We start from the raw sequence: 19464 nt of genomic DNA, 5'->3' as shown, positions 1-19464 counted from the left end.
TTTGTGAGAAGACCCATTTTCAGGATGTCTCATGGTCTGACTAACATCGCTGTAACTAGGCCACCTACCACCACAGATGCAGAAGGCCGACATGTGGCGGATTTAGACACAGCCCATGCAAAAAAAAAACAGGTATATCTAGCTAATGGATTTTGATGGAGATTTTTTTATTATGTTACTTAGACTCTTAAGGATATTTTAACAACCAGTTAATCGAATAGCAAAAAAATACAAGATATATGTTTCAAAATTGCTTTTTGAATGTAAAATGCTACAGTAGGCCTACTGTAAATTGCAGTAATTACACTGTTTCATATCAGGCAATACACTTACACTACCCTTCAAGAGTTACTGAAAATCTACATTTCATCATTTCTGTCCCATGTGTGATTAAAGGTATGATCATTGAAGACATCTTTCACAATCATTGATGCAAAACAATACATGTATTCTTCATATATACACTATAGGTGTACTGTAATCAAATGAAACTAATTAAATTAATGAAAGATATATAACGTTTAGCAGGGTCTAGTTTGCATCAAGCCTGACTTGAGTGTTTGGCCATAGGTTCTCATCGACATCATAGTAAATGTCCTCATTGTTCATGCACCTGTGGAAAAACCTTTTGGCATGGCGAATCCAAACCTGACATAGGTCTGGATTAGGGGTGCAAAATTCTGTGAACTTTCAATAAATTCCATGGTTTTCCAGAAATCCTGGTTGGAGAATACCGGATTGCCTGCTTATTCCCTTCTCCAACCGGGATTTCGGGAAAACCAGGAAATGTATTCAAAGTTTTTGCAACCCTGGTCTGGATTGATGTCGTTGCATGCCTCATCCATGGCCTGAAGGAATGTGGCACGCTCATGGGGATAGCAATCATACACTTTCCACCTGTATTGTAATCATGTATTGTATTTTACAGTATTGTATTATACTTATGTATTGTAGTGGTCCTGTGTGGCTCAGTTAGTAACAGCATGGCACTAGCAACATCTGAGTTGCGTGTTTGATTCTCACTGGGGTCACATATGAAATTGTGTGGACACACTGTTGTCACTTTGGATAAAAGCGCCTGCTACGTAAATGGCATATATTACGGTATTACAGTAGTGTATTGGCCAATGCAATTTTAGTAAAGCAGTGTGAAGTTACGAGTTTGTATTGCTTCAGGGTTTAAAATACTAACTAGTCTCCAATGTGATGTTAACGTTGTACATACTGTAGGCTTGTTATTCAGGGTGAATGAACACTTTGCTCTTCTGTTGTTACTGAGTGGACTATCCTGGCTAAATAAATACAAACGAAATCTTCTGAACCGTCTGCTCCTCTGCCTTCAGCGGTCAGTTTAGATGATTTTTCTGGTCTTTCTGCCTGACTACACCTCTGACTTATTCCAGGGGCCAGTGAACTCAATGACCAGTGACCAGTCCTGAAATATTAATTCCATAGTATACTGAACAATAATATAAACGCAACATGTAAAGTGTTGGTCCCATGTTTCACGAGCTGAAATAAAAGATCCCAGAAATATTCAATACTCCAATTTTGTGCACAATTTTGTGCACAAATTAGTTTACATCTCTGTTAGTGAGAATTTCTCCTTTGCCAAGAAAATCCATCCACCTGACAGGTGTGGCATATCAAGAAGCTGATTAAACAGCATGGTGCACCTTGTGCTGGGGAATATAAAAGGCCACTCTAAAATGTGCAGTTTTCTCACACAACACAATGCCACAGATGTCTCAAGTTTTGAGGGAGCGTGCAATTGGCATGCTGTCTGCAGGAATGTCCACCAGAGCTGTTGCCAGAGAATTTAATGTTAATTTCTCGACCATTCATCCAACCAGACTAAAAACCGCAGACCACGTGTAACCATGCCAGCCCAGGACCTCCACATCCGGCTTCTTCACCTGCGGGATCGTCTGAGACCAGCCACTCGGACAGCTGATGAAACTTAGGAGTATTTCTGTCTGTAATAAAGCCCTTTTGTGGGGAAAAACTAATTCTGATTGGCTGGGCCTGGCTTCCAAGTTGGTGGGCCTATGCCCTCCCAGGCCCACCCATGGCTGCATCCCTGCCCAGTCATGTGAAATCCAGAGATTAGGGCCTAATTAATTTATTTCAATTGACTGATTTCCTTATATGAACTGTAACTCAGTAAAATCTTGAAATTGTTCCATGTTGCGTTTGTATTTTTCTTCAGTATAGATGGTCTTTCTGCCTCTCTGTCTGACTACCTCTCTCACATATTGTCACGACTTCCTCTGAAGCTGGCTCCTCTCCTTGTTCGGGCAGGCTTCGGCGTTCGTCGTCACCGGCCTTCTAGCCACTGCCGCTCCATATCTCATCATTCCATTTGTCTTGTCTTGTCAATTACACACAGTGTTAAAGTGTTCCCTCTACCCCCCTTGTCCTTGTGGGTGATTGTTCATTGTGAGGATTAGTAGCTCGGTTGAGCTCAGTATTTTGTATTGCCGGGGGATTTTCCCTGTGTGCATGTTTGTTCCAGTGCACCTGTTTTGCGCACTGGACTGGTTACGCTGGATTATGGAATAAACTCTGTATACTCTGATTTACCCTCCTGCGCCTGACTCCTTCAAATCACGCATCACACATATTCCAGGGGGCAATATTCAGTAGGCCTAAACTCAATGACCAGTACTGTATAACTTCTTCGTATTTAACTTCTCCGTATTTCCATAAATGTTCTGTTTCCTGGCAGCACAAGTGTGGCACCATGTTATGGGTTCTGCTAAAAGCCACCTACACCATAAAGATCTTGATAGACCCCCTGCCGCGGGTTGCAGAACAATTTACCTTCACAATCACGGCTTCAACAAAACAAACACCACAAAAACAACATTTACGTCTTTTGCAATTTTGCAATTATTCCCCCGGAGCTTATAAACAAAACAAACATTATGGGGCCACACTGTTGACCAATTGAAGGTAAGGACTGAGTGCCTGTAATTTACCCCCCTCCTCCCTTCCTCCCCTCACTGCGTACCATTTCAACTAGATTACCTCTGTGTGTCACATACAGAGATCCCCAACCGACAGAGTAGATACAGTAGTAGAGAGTAGCACAGATGAGAGATGATTGAACAGAGCTTTGGGAGACAGCTGTGGGACTCAAACGGGATTATGATTTTGGTATGTTATAATATTATCTCTGTTTAGTTTAGTTAGCGTGAGTAGGCCTTGCTGTGAGCAGAGTGCAGTACACTCTTAGAAAAAAAGGTTCCATATAGAACCAAATAGGGTTCTATCGCTTGCTTCATATATGGAACCCCTAAAAGTTCTATATATAACCCTTTTATAGGGTTCTTTCATTAGAACCCCAAGGGTTCTTCTTCACAGAACCAAAATCGGTTCCATATTCAACCCTGTATGGTGCCATTTATGAAATGTGTCTACTACTAATAAATAATCATTTTTAGCGAATAATATTATATAATAAACAAATAATGCACAAAAGAATACCAGCACAGTTTTGAAATTGTATTGTCATTAAATGCAAACATAGTTTGGAAATATGCACTGGTGGCCAGGGAGGCATCTCTGTTTAAATAATGGACCACACCAATCTTGGTACCAACTCTAACTTCTTAATGGAACTGTAGGCTACAGTATGGGTTGTTGCCTGGCTGGTTCCTGAGGAGAAGAAAAAAGGAGCACAAACATGAGTTAATCTTCAGAAATAAGCATTAGTTAATCTGCCAAAATGAATACAAAATGCTATTCAGACATATCATTATTATGATGTAGAAGAACAACTTACATGTAGTTGTTGTCAGAAGCAGCCAAAAGAGAGATCCTCTGCCTCTGATAGTTGGGTTACTGCCAGACTTAGCAAAACACACAGATCTCAACCCCATAGAAAATCTTTGGAGGGAGTTGAAAGTCCGTGTTGCCCTGCGACAGCCCCAAAACATCACTGCTCTAGAGGAGATCTGCATGGAGGAATGCAAAATACCAGCAACAGTGTGTGAAAACCTTGTGAAGACTTACAGAAAACGTTTGACCTGTGTCATTGCCAACAAAGGGTATATAACAAAGTATTGAGAAACTTTTGTTATTGACCAAATACTTATTTTCCACCATAATTTGCAAATAAATTCATTAAAAATCCTACAATATGATTTTCTGGATTTTCTTTCCTCAATTTGTCTGTCATAGTTGACGTGTACCTATGATGAAAATTACAGGCCTCTCTCATCTTTTTAAGTGGGAGTACTTGCACAATTGGTGGCTGACTAAATACTTTTTTCCCCCACTGTAGAACCCCAAATAACAATTTTTTCTAAGAGTGTACAGAATGGTATGTGTGTGTATGTGTGTGTGTGCTCTCTTGTGCCATGCTTGTGTATGCGTACTGTAGGTGCACACATGCATTTGTGTGCGTGTGTGTCATCACACGCCCCAATCTGGGAATCCTCTGCACACAGCTGTATGTAGGATTACCATTACTGTAATATCATCTATCATCCCAAAGCTTGTTAAAATGTTAAGATAATAGCAAATGCCGTTTTCCGCTCATGGGGCTAAATGCTCCCAGGTGATTTTATTTCCAGGGCTGTTTTAAAGGGGCAATCTGCAATTCAAAAAACAACAAATCCTCTAACCCGCCTCTGTTTTGGTAAACAGCTGAGGGATGGTGCTGGAGAAATGTAAATACTCTCAAATTCATAGACAGCTATGGATGCAAGTACTGATCATCCATAGTTTCAGGATGTACAGTGTTACAGTGATACAGTTGTAAAGCAAGCTTATATTGTCACGGATTCAGCCGAGGCTAATCCTCCTCCCTGCTCGGGCAGGCTTCGGCGTTCGTCGTCCCCGGAGTACTAGCTGCCACCGATCTATGTCTCGGTGTTTGACTTGTTGTGTCTGATTGTGTACACCTGTTCCCCATTATGTTGTATTGTATTCCCTATTTAACCCTCTGTCGTGCATTGTGTGTTGTGTGTTATTGTTTGTGTCATTCGACAGTGTACAGGTCGTTCGTTTTCTCCGTTGTTTTGGAGACTGTGTATTTTACTGGCGTCTTTTATTTAAAGTACGGTTTCCAGTAGCTCCGTGTCCTGCGTATGACTTCACCGACCGCATTTCACTGTCGCCGTATTCTGACAGAATAACACACCACCATGGAGTCAGCAGGATCGGGTGTGCCTAGGGGATCACTGGAGGAGCGCATAATTCTCCAAGAGGCCAGGGTCCAGCACCTGGGTACCACCATACATGAAGTGATGGACACTTTGAGGCGATGGGAGAGAGGAGGATTGCCCACACCTCCTCCTACGATGCAACCACCATCAGCCAGACCCATCGGTCCATCTCCGGAGTCCAGTGGGATTCGGCTCTCGCTCCCGAGGGCTTATGATGGCACCACGGCCGGGTGTCAGGGATTCCTACTCCAGGTGGAACTCTACCTCGCCACCATTCACCCGGCGCCCTCGGGATACGAGAGCTTGTCCGCCCTCATCTCCTGTCTGTCCGGCAAGGCGCTGGAGTGGGCCAACGCCGAATGGGGTGGGATAGACGCAGCTACGGTCAGCTATGCGGAGTTCTCCCGCTGCTTCCGGGCTGTATTCGATCATCCTCCAGAGGGTAAAGCGGCGGGTGAGCGTCTATTCCACCTTAGACAGGAGAGGAGGAGCGCGCAGGAGTTCACGCTGGACTTCCGGACGCTAGCCGCCAACTCGGGATGGAATGAGAGGGCCCTCATCGACCACTTCAGATGCAGCCTGAGGGAGGACGTGCGTCGGGAATTAGCCTGCAGGGACACCAACCTCAGCTTTGACCAACTGGTGGACATGTCGATTCGCCTGGATACCCTGTTGGCTACCCGCGGACGTCTGGATTCGGGGCCGTCCATTCCATCCCCCAGCACGTCCGAGCCGACCCCTATGGAGCTCGGGGGTGCTGGTGCTAGGGAGACTAGTAGGGAGACCAGGAGGGAAGCTGTCCCCTGCACCAACTGTGGCCGCAGAGGACACACTGCTGGTCGGTGCTGGGGAAGGTCTCCTAGGAATCGAGGCAGTGGGCGACGCACTGATGAGTCTTTCCCGGTAAGTAGGCACCCAACTCTCCCAGAGCTCTCTGCTGATCATATGTGCATTAAAGTGGTGTTTCCCGAGGTTTCCCCTCACTCCCAGCATAAGGCGCTAGTCGATTCAGGCGCAGCTGGGAATTTCATTGATCGTCAGTTCACCTATAGGTTAGGGATTCCTATCATGTCTGTTGATGTGCCCTTCCCCATTCATGCCCTAGATAGCCGCCCGTTGGGGTCTGGGTTGATCAGGGAGGTCACGGCGCCTGTCCGGATGAGAACGCAGGAGGGTCATGAGGAGATAGTACGGTTATATTTGATTGATTCACCTGCGTTTCCCGTGGTGTTGGGGCTTCCCTGGTTAACCGCTCATGACCCCAACATTTCATGGCAGCAGAGAGCTCTCCAGGGATGGTCTGATCAGTGTACTGGGCGGTGTTTAGGCGTTTCCGTAGGGGCAACGACGGTGGAAAGCCCGAACCAAGTTCCCGCCTTGCATATTCCACCTGAGTACGACGATTTGGCTCTGAAGGCGACTCAATTACCACCTCATCGTCAGGGGGATTGTGCGATAGACCTCCAGGTAGGCGCTGCGCTTCCACATAGTCACGTGTATCCTCTATCTCAGGAGGAGACGGCCGCTATGGAAACCTACGTCACCGAATCTTTGAGACAGGGTTACATACGGCCGTCTACTTCCCCTGCTTCCTCAAGTTTCTTTTTTGTGAAGAAGAAGGATGGGGGTTTACGCCCGTGTATTGATTACCGTGGTCTAAATCAGATCACCATCAAATACAGCTATCCTCTTCCTCTGATTGCTAGCATGACGGAGTCATTACATGGGGCGCGATTCTTCACAAAATTAGATCTCAGGAGCGCGTACAATCTGGTGCGCATTAGGGAGGGAGATGAGTGGAAGACAGCATTTAATACCACCTCGGGTCACTATGAGTATCTCGTCTTGCCATACGGGTTAATGAATGCTCCTTCAGTCTTCCAATCATTTGTGGACGAGATTTTTCGGGACTTGCATGGACAGGGTGTTGTGGTATACATTGACGACATCCTAATATATTCCGCTACACGGGCCGAGCATGTGTCCCTGGTGCGTCGAGTGCTTGGTAGACTGTTGGAACATGACCTGTATGCGAAGGCGGATAAATGTCTGTTCTTCCAGGAGTCCATCTCCTTCCTGGGACATCGGTTGTCCGCGTCAGGGGTAGAGATGGAGGTTGACCGCGTTTCTGCCGTGCGTAATTGGCAGACCCCGACCACGGTAAAGGAAGTGCAGCGCTTCTTGGGTTTTGCCAATTATTACCGGAGGTTTATCCGGGGCTTTGGACAGGTAGCGGCTCCCATTACCTCTCTGCTAAAGGGTGGTCCGGTGCGCCTGCAGTGGTCAGCTGAGGCTGATATGGCGTTTAAACGCTTGAAGGACCTGTTTACCTCGGCTCCGGTGCTGGCGCATCCGGATCCCTCTTTGGCATTCCAGGTGGAGGTGGACGCTTCCGAGGCTGGGATCGGCGCTGTGCTGTCTCAGCGCTCGGGTACGCCACCTAAACTCCGCCCCTGTGCTTTCTATTCTAAAAAGCTCAGTCCGGCGGAGCGCAATTATGACGTGGGGGATAGGGAGCTGCTGGCTGTGGTTCAAGCCCTGAAGGTGTGGAGACATTGGCTTGAGGGGGCTAAACACCCTTTTCTCATTCTGACTGACCATCGTAACCTGGAGTACATCCGGGCAGCGAGGAGGTTGAATCCTCGCCAGGCAAGGTGGTCGATGTTCCTTTCCCGCTTTGTATTTAAGCTCACATATATACCAGGGTCCCAGAACGCTAAGGCAGATGCCCTGTCCCGACTATATGACACCGAGGAGAGGTCCATTGAGCCCACTCCCATACTCCCGGAGTCGTGTTTAGTGGCACCGGTGGTGTGGGAGGTGGATGCGGAAATCGAGCGGGCGTTACGTTCCGACCCTACTCCTCCGCAGTGTCCAGAGGGTCGGGGGTACGTGCCGCTCGATGTTCGCGACCGGTTGATATACTGGGCTCACATGTCACCCTCATCTGGTCATCCAGGTATTGGTCGGACAGTGCACTGCCTTAGTGAGAAATACTGGTGGCCAACCTTAGCCAAGGACGTGAGGGTTTATGTTTCCTCCTGCTCGGTGTGCGCCCAGTGTAAGGCGCCTAGACACCTGCCCAGGGGGAAGTTACAACCCCTACCCGTTCCACAACGGCCATGGTCTCACCTATCGGTGGATTTTGTGACGGAACTTCCCCCCTCTCAGGGAAACACTACTATATTGGTCGTTGTGGATCGGTTTTCTAAAGCCTGCCGCCTCATTCCCCTGCCAGGTCTCCCTACTGCCCTACAAACTGCTGAGGCCCTGTTTACACACGTCTTTCGGCACTATGGGGTGCCTGAGGATATAGTGTCTGATCGGGGTCCCCAGTTCACCTCTAGGGTCTGGAGGGCATTTATGGAACGTCTGGGGGTCTCGATTAGCCTTACCTCAGGTTTTCACCCCGAAAGTAATGGGCAGGTGGAGAGAGTTAACCAGGATGTGGGTAGGTTTCTGAGGTCATATTGCCAGGACCGGCAGGGGGAGTGGTCGGGATATATTCCCTGGGCAGAGATAGCCCAGAACTCCCTCCGTCATTCATCTACTAACCTGACACCCTTCCAGTGTGTGTTAGGTTACCAGCCGGTTCTGGCACCTTGGCATCAGAGCCAGATCGAGGCCCCTGCGGAGGACGAGTGGTTTCCGCGCTCGGAGGAGACGTGGAATGCTGCGCACGTCCATTTGCAGCGTGCCATCAGGTGGCAGAAGGCGAGCGCCGATCGCCACCGCAGTGAGGCTCCGGTGTATGCACCAGGAGACCGGGTCTGGCTCTCGACCCGAAACCTGCCCCTTCGCCTGCCCTGCCGGAAGCTGGGTCGGCGGTTTGTGGGGCCCTTTAAAGTCCTGAGGAGATTGAACGAGGTATGTTATAGGTTACAACTGCCCAGGTATTATCGCATTAACCCCTCGTTCCATGTGTCTCTCCTCAGGCCGGTGGTAGCTGGTCCACTCCAGGAGAATGAGGTACGAGAGGCTCCTCCGCCCCCGCAATACATCGAGGGGGCTCCGGCGTACTCAGTCCGGTCCATCTTGGAATCGAGGCGTCGGACGGGGGGCCTGCAGTATCTCGTGGAGTGGGAGGGGTACGGTCCGTAGGAACGGTGCTGGATCCCCAGGAGGGACATTCTAGATCCCTCCTTGTTGAGAGACTTCCACCGGAGTCATCCGACTCGCCCTGCTCCGCGTCCTCCTGGCCGTCCCCGAGCCCGGGGTCGGCGCACGGCTGAGCCGCACGTCAAGGGGGGGGTACTGTCACGGATTCAGCTTAGGCTGCTCCTCCTCCCTGCTCGGGCAGGCTTCGGCGTTCGTCGTCCCCGGAGTACTAGCTGCCACCGATCTATGTCTCGGTGTTTGACTTGTTGTGTCTGATTGTGTACACCTGTTCCCCATTATGTTGTATTGTATTCCCTATTTAACCCTCTGTCGTGCATTGTGTGTTGTGTGTTATTGTTTGTGTCATTCGACAGTGTACAGGTCGTTCGTTTTCTCCGTTGTTTTGGAGACTGTGTATTTTTCTGGCGTCTTTTATTTAAAGTACGGTTTCCAGTAGCTCCGTGTCCTGCGTATGACTTCACCGACCGCATTTCACTGTCGCCGTATTCTGACATATATTTTGGGTTCTGATGGGCTACAACAGTTGAACTAAGCTCATGAAGCTTCATAGTTATATTCTTCAACAATTAATGGGTGTGTATGTATACAGTGCTTTCGGAATGTATTCACACCCATTGACTTCTTCCACATTTTGTTACGTTACAGCCTTATTCTAAAATGGCTGGGCCACTCAAGGACATTCAGAGAGTTGTCCCGAAGCCACTCCTGCGTTGTCTTGGCTGTGTGCTTATGGTCGTTGTCCTGATCGAAGGTGGATCTTCGACCCAGTCTGAGGTCCTGAGCGCTCTGGAGCAGGCTGTCATGTGCCTTTTACTGAGGAGTGGCTTCCGTCTGGCCACTCTACCGTAAAGGCCTGATTGGTGGAGTGCTGCAGAGATGGTTCTCCCATCTCCACAGAGGAACTCTGGATCTCTGCCAGAGTGACCATTAGGTTCGTTTTAAGGACATTACATCAAAGTTGGATCAGCCTGTAGTGTGGTTTTCCACTTTAATTTTGAGTGTGACTCCAAATCCAGACCTCCATGGGTTGATACATTTGATTTCCATTGATAATTTTTGTGTGATTTTGTTGTCAGCACATTCAACTATGTAAAGAAAAAAGTATTTAATAAGATTATTTCATTCATTCAGATCTAGGATGTGTTATTTTAGTGTTCCCTTAATTTTTTTGAGCAGTGTATTTCCCTCAGATTACACAGACCCACAAAGAATTCAAAAACAAATCCAATTTTGATAAACTCCCATATCTATTGGGTGAAATACCACAGTGTGCAATCACAGCAGCAATATTTGTGAACTCTTGCCACAAGAAAAGGGTACCCAGTGAAGAACAAACACCATTGTAAATACAACCCATATTTATGTTTATTTATTTTCCCTTTTGTACTTTAACTATTTGCACATAGTTACAACACTGTATATAGACATAATATGACATTTGAAATGTCATTATTCTTTTGGAACTTGTGTGAGTGTAATATTTACTGTTCATTGACAATTAACTTGCTTTGGCAATGTAAACATATGTTTCCCATGCCAATAAAGTCCCTTGAATTGAATTGAGAGAGAGAGAGAGAGAGAGAGAGAGAGAGCGAGAGAGAACCTTACAAGTTCAGTCCCCTCATGATCATACATTTGACTTCACAGGACATCTTAACTATGGGCCCTGGTCAAAAGTAGTGCACTACATAGCGAATAGGGTGTAATTTGGGAAGCAGGCCCAGTCTGCTCTGCTGTAGGCTTGGTAACAGTAACAGGTTTGTGCAGTCGGCATGGTCACAGCAGCAGGTGGGTGTGCCTGTTAAGGTTATGTAGGATTAGGATTAGAAAGTATCTCAGTATGTCACAGGAATCTCACCTTCTCTGAATTCACACACACTGCATGCAGAGAACTGGAACTGGGGATGGAGGGCCGTGTGTGTGTGTAAGTCCGGAGCTGTCAGCGTTAAGTGGAAAACTCCTAAATAGTGTTTCCATCTAGTAGATCTAAAGTTGCCAACTTATAAGACATCTCTAACCCTCTCCCTCACACTCCTCTTCAGGTGTGTGTCAGGCAGGCCAACAGCCCAGACCATCTGGCATAGTATTGAATACCGGTATTAGAACTTTAGAATAGACATTGGGATCCTAGCAACATGACAAAAAATCATGCATCTTGGTAAAGGAAAATAATCAAATATGATACAATATTGTGTAAAACAGTGCATTTGTAGATATATCTGCACAATATGTTTGTTAGCTAGCTAGCCAGACAGTTTTAGTGGATTGATTCCATTATTTTGTTTTTATTAACTGCCAATATAACAACATTCCATATTAACAATGGCTGTTGGTGGCTGTTGGGTTTGGGTGAATGGCTATGAGTGGTTCTGTGGTCACAAACAGTGTCAGGGAGGATCCAGGGGGCCTCATTTTACCTGATTACACACATCGTCATGGGAACTAAGCTCAGCACAGGAGTGTGTCCGGTTCCCTCGCCCCTGGTGTGCAGTAAGTCTCTCCCTCTCCATCACACACACATGCAGGTGTTTATTTCCTTATTATTTGCCTTCTGTCACCTTACAGCTCACAGCCATCCCGTTGTGTGTGTGTGTCAGTGTGTGTGTGTGGTGTATGTTTGTGTGTGTGCATACATACCTGTGTGTCTGTGTACAGTATGTGTAACACCACAGATCAATAACCAAAATATCCTTAATGTGTCCCCTCATTCCCTCCTCTCCCTCCCCCCTTCCAAGGCCAGTTGTTTTTCCAATCATCTTGTTGTCTCTACCATCTTTTTTGGTTGCCTGGCTGGAACAATCCTTTGTCCAATTGTTGGTAGGTCTTTAATCCAGCCTCCTGAGATTCCAGTAACGCAGCACAGTGCAGTGTAGCGCGACCTGGTCCACTCCTAATAGGATCTAGTGTATTAACCCTGAGGACAATACTGCCAGCTGTCGCAGACTAGAGCCCCCTACTGGCCAGAGAGAGCGGGAGGGAAAGAGGGAGAAAGAAAGGGAGGGGAGATGGAGAGAGAGGGAGGGGGATAGAGAGAAAGAGAGCGGGAGAGAGAGAGAGAACGTGTGTGTGCCTGGAAAGTGTGATGTTCTTAGTCCTGTGTGGAATGACAGAGAGAGCAGGTCGGTGGAGTTGCAGAAAACCCCCTACACTGCTTTATCCAAGGAGGGGACAACTGCCTTTCTCCCTACTACTTTCTTTCTGCAAACCTATATATACTCCACCCACTTCTCTTTCTCTCTTCCTGTCTCTATCTTCCTCTTCCTCTTTTTCTCTCTTTTCAGTTCCTCCCTTCTCTCCCCGTCTCTCTGTTGCCATCTTTCACCCAACCCTCTCCTGCCATCCAGTCTGTCACCTCTCTGCTGGCTCTATATGGCTGACTGAGTGACCGACCAGGGACTCTGGTGGAGTGAGTGTCCGTGTCCGGGACTGTGGAGGACTTTCCGGGGGAGTCAGGATGGCGGTGAACTTTGTGGAGGTGCGGGGTCGGGTGAAGAATGTGTGTGCGCAGAACGGGCTCCTCATCCTGTCTGTGTTGGCCGTGGTCATCGGCTGTATGATGGGGTTCCACCTGCGGGGCAAGCAGCTCTCCGACCAGGTCAGTGTCAAAACTAACACCTGCAGGGTGTACTGTTCCCTCAACCAACCTCCCTTCAATAGTACCCTTCGTTCAATAGTTATTCCCACTATCCATAAAGGACCTGTTCCCTCACCCCTCCTCTATAGTTACCACTCATCTGTTCACCTGAAACACCTGGGTCTCCTGTTCCCTTACCCCCCCAACCCCCCACCCCATGTTCCTGAAAGGGACAATCCCTGCTCCGTACAAATGTGGTGCCCCTGAAGTCCTTGACCCACTACTCTGCTGCACCCTGTTCTCCCTGTCTTACCTTACCTGTCCACCCTGTTCACTGGTCCCTCTGTCCTCCTATCCTTGAAAAACACCCTTCATAAGAACTGTGTCCTCCCAAAAATATCCCCAAACATTCCCCTGTTTCTTAACGCCAACCTCTCCTCAAACACAGCTGTTATCCTACCATGTGAAAAAACCAACCCCACCTTGTCCTACCAAGTGACAATACCAACCTTAATAACACCTGTGGGATTGAAGTGTGAATTACCACACACACTTATGTCGTAGGTGTGTGAGTGTTGAGGTGCGTGCTGAGGGGGTTGAGAAAGAAAGAGATCGCTCTATAAGCTGTTGCTGAGTATAGGCGATTCAACAAAGCCACTCTGCTCTTTAATGTCGCAGTACCAATGGCTGCTGTTGCTTAGCGGCTAGACCTGAGGCTATATCACTGTTCTGTCTCTAGGATGACACTGATCAGACAGACTTATGGAAAGAGACACATGTTCTGTTTACAAAATAGCTGGGATGCTCAGTGAAGAAAATATATTACAATTCAAACACTTCCAAACACAACTCATCCAGTGATTCGTGCTGTTGGGTAATGCCATCCGATCCTGTCCCTATTGATTTGTTTGGCTTCACTTGTCCTGTCTGTGTTTTTTTCCAAAATAAACGACTTCTCATCAGTCTCAGATGTAGTGTCCATATTTGTGAAATTAAGGATTGCTAGTGGCTGTTGCTGTGGAGGGTTAGCTGTGAATCACATAGATGGGCTATAGAGCAGCACACTGCTGTCATTCCCTGTTTGTTTTTTAAAAATATTTGTTTTATAGGTACATTCACTTTATTTGGACAGAGATAGATTTGAATAAGACAGGGGATACAGAGAGGGGGGGAGATGCAGAGTAGCGGTACCCTGTACCCACACTGAGGGGTGACATGTATCAATCAATCAAATGTATTTTATAAAGCCCTTTTTACATCAGCAGTTCTCACAAAGTGCTTTACAGATACCCAGCCTAAAACATCAAGATGGCAGGAACCTAGAAAGAAACCTAAAGAGTAGCCAGGCCCCAAGGGGTGGCCAGTCCTCTTCTGGCTGTATCGGGTAGAGATTTAAGAGTACATGTGACCATTAAGGCATTAAGGCCAGATCTTTATACATGTTGTGTAGATGACAGCGTTACCCGCTAGACCAGCCTCAAGCACGTCATTCGCTGTTTATCAGATAAATAACAGAATACATTGAAATTGGACTCAGTTACATTGTGTACCGGTGTACTAGTATTATGTCATTTCAATGATTGACGCAATAAAACAAGACTGTATGAATAATTGGTTATGTGACATTATACATTATTCAGAACGTACACTGAGTGTACAAAATATGACATAGACTGACCAGGTGAATCCAGGTGAAAGCTATGATCCCTTGTTGATGTCACTTGTTAAATCCACTTCAATCAGTGTAGATGAAGGGGAGGAGACAGGTTAAAGAAGGATTTTTAAGCCTTGAGACAATTGAGACATGGATTGTGTATGTGACAAAAGATTTAAGTGCCTTTGAACAACACATCCTAGATCTGAATGAATGAAATAATCTTATTAAATACTTTTTTCTTTACATAGTTGAATGTGCTGACAACAAAATCACACAAAAATTATCAATGGAAATCAAATTTATCAACCCATGGAGGTCTGGATTTGGAGTCACCCTCAAAATGTAAGTGGAAAACCACACTACAGGCTGATCCAACTTTGATGTAATGTCCTTAAAACAAGTCAAAATGAGGCTCAGTAGTGTGTGTGGCCTCCACGTGCCTGTATGACCTCCCTACAACGCCTAGGCATGCTCCTGATGAGGTGACGGATGGTCTCCTGAGGGATCTCCTCCCAGACCTGGACTAAAGCATCTGCCAACTCCTGGACAGTCTGTGGTGCAACGTGGAGCGAGACATGATGTCCCAGATGTGCTCAATTGGATTCAGGTCTGGGGAACGGGCGGGCCAGTCCATAGCATCAATGCCTTCCTCTTGCAGGAACTGCTGACACACTCCAGCCACATGAGGTCTAGCATTGTCTTGCATTAGGAGGAACCCAGGGCCAACCGCACCAGCATATGGTCTCACAAGGGGTCTGAGGATCTCATCTCGGTACCTAATGGCAGTCAGGCTACCTCTAGCGAGCACATGGAGGGCTGTGCGGCCCCCAAAGAAATGCCACCCCCACACCATGACTGACCCACCGCCAAACCGGTCATGCTGGAGGATGTTGCAGGCAGCAGAACGTTCTCCACGGCGTCTCCAGACGCTGTCACATGTGCTCAGTGTGAACCTGCTTTCATCTGTGAAGAGCACAGGGCGCCAGTGGCGAATTTGCCAATCTTGGTGTTCTCTGGCAAATGCCAAACATCCTGCACTGTGTTGGGCTGTAAGCACAACCCCCACCTGTGGACGTCGGGCCCTCATACCACCCTCATGGAGTCTGTTTCTGACCGTTTAAGCAGACACATGCACATTTGTGGCCTGCTGGAGGTCATTTTGCAGGGCTCTGGCAGTGCTCCTCCTGCTCCTCCTTGCACAAAGGCGGAGGTAGCAGTCCTGCTGCTGGGTTGTTGCCCTCCTACGGCCTCCTCCACGTCTCCTGATGTACTAGCCTGTCTCCTGGTAGCGCCTCCATGCTCTGGACACTACGCTGACAGACACAGCAAACCTTCTTGCCACAGCTCGCATTGATGTGCCATCCTGGATGAGCTGCACTACCTGAGCCACTTGTGTGGGTTGTAGACTCCGTCTCATGCTACCACTAGAGTGAAAGCACCGCCAGCATTCAAAAGTGACCAAAACATCAGCCAGGAAGCATAGGAACTGAGAAGTGGTCTGTGGTCACCACCTGCAGAACCACTTCTTTATTGGGGGTGTCTTGCTAATTGCCTAGAATTTCCACCTGTTGTCTATTCCATTTGCACAACAGCATGTGAAATGTATTGTCAATCAATGTTGCTTCCTAAGTGGACAGTTTGATTTCACAGAAGTGTGATTGACTTGGAGTTACATTGTGTTGTTTAAGTGTTCCCTTTTTTTGGACACTGTGTTAACAAACCTCCAAACGAGCTTCAATGCCATACAACAATCCTTCAGTAGCCTTCAACTGCTCTTAAACACTAGTAAAACTAAATGCATGCTTTTCAATCGAACGCTGCTAGCACCCGCCCACCCGACTAGAATCACCACTCGACGTGGGTCTGACCTAGAGTATGTGGACAACTACAAATATCTAGGTGTCTGGTTAGACTGTAAACTCAACTTCCAGACTCACATAAAGAATCTCCAATCCAAAGTTAAATCTAGAATCGGCTTCCTATTTCGCAACAAAGCCTCCTTCACTCATGCTGCCAAACATGCCCTCGTAAAACTGACTATCCTACCGATCCTTGACTTCGGCGATGTCATTTACAAAATAGCCTCCAACACTCTACTCAGCAAATTGGATGTAGTCTATCACAGTGCCATCCGTTTTGTCTCCAAAGCCCCATACACTACCCACCACTGTGACCTGTACGCTCTTGTTGGCTGGTCCTCACTACATGTTCGTCGTCAAACCCACTGGCTCCAGGCCATCTATAAATCACTGCTAGGCAAATCCCCGCCTTATCTTAGCTCATTGGTCACCATAGCAGCACCCACCCGTAGTCTGCGCTCCAGCAGGTATATCTCTCTGGTCATTCCCAAAGCCAACACCTCCTTTGGCCGCCATTCCTTCCAGTTCTCTGCTGCCAATGACTGGAACGAATTGCAAAAATCTCTGAAGCTGGAGACTCTTATCTCCCTCAATAACTTTAAGCATCAGTTGTCAGAGCACCTTCCGATCACTGCACCTGTACACAGCCCATCTGAAATTAGCCCACCCAACTACCTCATCCCTATATTGTTATTTATTTTGCTATTTTGCACCCCAGTATCTCTATTTGCACATAATCTCTTGCACATCTAGCATTCCAGTGTTAATACTATTGTAATTATTCTGCACTATAGCCTATTTATTGCCTTACCTCCATAACTTGCTACATTTGCACACACTGTATATATATTTTCTGTTGTATTTCTGACTTTATGTTTTTTTTTTTACCCCATATGTAACTCTGTGTTGTTTTTATTGCACTACTTTGCTTTATCTTGGCCAGGTCGCAGTTGTAAATGAGAACCTGTTCTCAACTGGCTTACCTGGTTAAATAAAGGTGAAATAAAAAAATAAAAGTATGATGAAAAAATCAACAAAGTGAAATTCAAGAGGCATCTAATGGCGCCTTGGGAGGGTTTTGGTTTTCTGTTGAAGTAGTTCCTCAATAGCTACTCTTCTGTCTAGGAATTTTAGCCAAAAACGTGCCTGTTCAAGGGTGCTGTATTTCTGCTCGACCTGGTGGAGCTCTATCTGCAGTACAACAAGTCTCTTCGAGATGGCCTTTCAAAATATCCAGCACTTCCTTCTTTTATATGACTGACCAAGTGGGATGTTGTTGGTTGTTTTTACTGAGCTTTGTGCTCCCTTCCTACCTTCTGGCTAGTTGCTACTCACTGTGTTCTCTTGAACACAATTGCTACTCACAGAGTTTACACATGCAGCCAAATTCTGATCTTTTGCCCAATTATTGGTAAAAGATCAGATCTGATTGGTCAAAAATACCAATTAGTAGCAAAATATCAAAATTAGCCAGCCCGTGTAAACGCAGCCTAGGAGAACACAGTGGGAAGCAACTAGCCAGAAGGTAGGAAGGGAGCAACCAACAACTTCCCACTTGGTCAGTCATATAAACTAAGGAAATGCTGGATATTTTTGGAAGGCATCTCGAAGACACTTATAGTCCTGCAGATAGAGCTCCACCAGGTCGAGCAGAAATACAGCACCCTTGAAAAGGAAAGTTTTGGCTAAAATTCCTAGACAGAAGAGTAGCTATTGAGGAACTAACTTTTCAACAGAAAAACCAAAACCTTCCAAAGGCCTCTTCAAACACAGACACAAGGCTGTGTTTAGACAGGCAGCCCAATTCTGATCTTTCTTTCAATAATTGGTCTTTTGACCAATCACATCAGATATTTTTCAGGGCTGATATGATTGGTCAAAAGACCAATTAGTGAAAAAATATCAGAATTGAACTGTTTGTCTAAATGCAGCCATAGAGTCACAATCCAGTAGCTATTTTACATGGATAAGGCTAATGTTGTACTATGGAGGGGAAGCAAAGAAAATGTTTGAGGGGTAAGCAAAATTATACTATTATTTGTTATGAGATTTGGTTTTCTATCCCCTCTTTCTGCTGTGAGGTAGAGTGGGTAGGAGAAAGTGGAGTACTGGAGGTTGAGGAGGAGGAGGAGGAGGACGAGGAGGAGGTCCTGGGGGTGTAGCCATGTCTTCATAGGGAATGGGAGTGGGGGAGGGAGTGGATAGGTGCACACTACATACCACCACCCCTACTCTCCCCCTCCACTGTCTTGAAGGTTATTTCTCAAACCGACAACAGTTTGTTCTGCACTAACGCAAAAAACAAACCATACAAAGCATACACACAGTAAAGGTAGAGGGAGGAACAATTTAATGTTTGTTTGCATTGTATTTCTCCTGTTTATTTCTCACACTGAGAGATGGGAATGGTTTATGTACCTTTTTTTCTGCCACTTAAAACGAGTCTATAGCAAAAGGATCATCTAATATAATCTGTGGATTCCTCATTGGCATGATTAACCAGATTAATAATTTGCTTCATTTGAGAGACTGTGATGTGACGGCTTTTAAACCTTGTTCACTCTGGCAGTTTGAAGTGACTAAAATCACATTTTTATGCATATCCGATTCGAGTCGGTTCTTTTTCCTGCAGTCTGAACAGCCAAAAAGCACATGGAATCGGATATTTCAAATCACCTTCGTATGTTGTTTGAAAGCAGATACTAATCTGATTCCTGGCCATACGACTTCACATTTATGTCATTTAGCAGACACTCTTATCCAGAGCGATTTACAGGAGCAGTTAGGATAAAGTGGCTTTCTCAAGGGCACATTGACAGATTTTCACTTAGCTGGCTCGGGGACTAGCGACCTTTCGGTTACTGGCCCTACGCTCTTAACGACTAGGCTACCTGCCGCCCTTGTATCTGAACGGTCAAATCTGATTTATTTGCCCTCAAGTGGTTTTTAGACTGTTATTTGGCATATCTTGTTGCTTGCTAGCTACTCCGAAAGTTTGACAAGAACATGTGGTAGCTAACTAGCTTGTTAATTGTTTACAAACACATTTGTGAATGTGCTAGAAAGCTAAACAGCTATCAA

Source organism: Coregonus clupeaformis, chromosome 14, assembly GCF_020615455.1.
Source record: "Coregonus clupeaformis isolate EN_2021a chromosome 14, ASM2061545v1, whole genome shotgun sequence".
NCBI classification, from domain to species: domain Eukaryota; kingdom Metazoa; phylum Chordata; class Actinopteri; order Salmoniformes; family Salmonidae; genus Coregonus; species Coregonus clupeaformis.
This window is presented reverse-complemented; position numbering follows the sequence as displayed.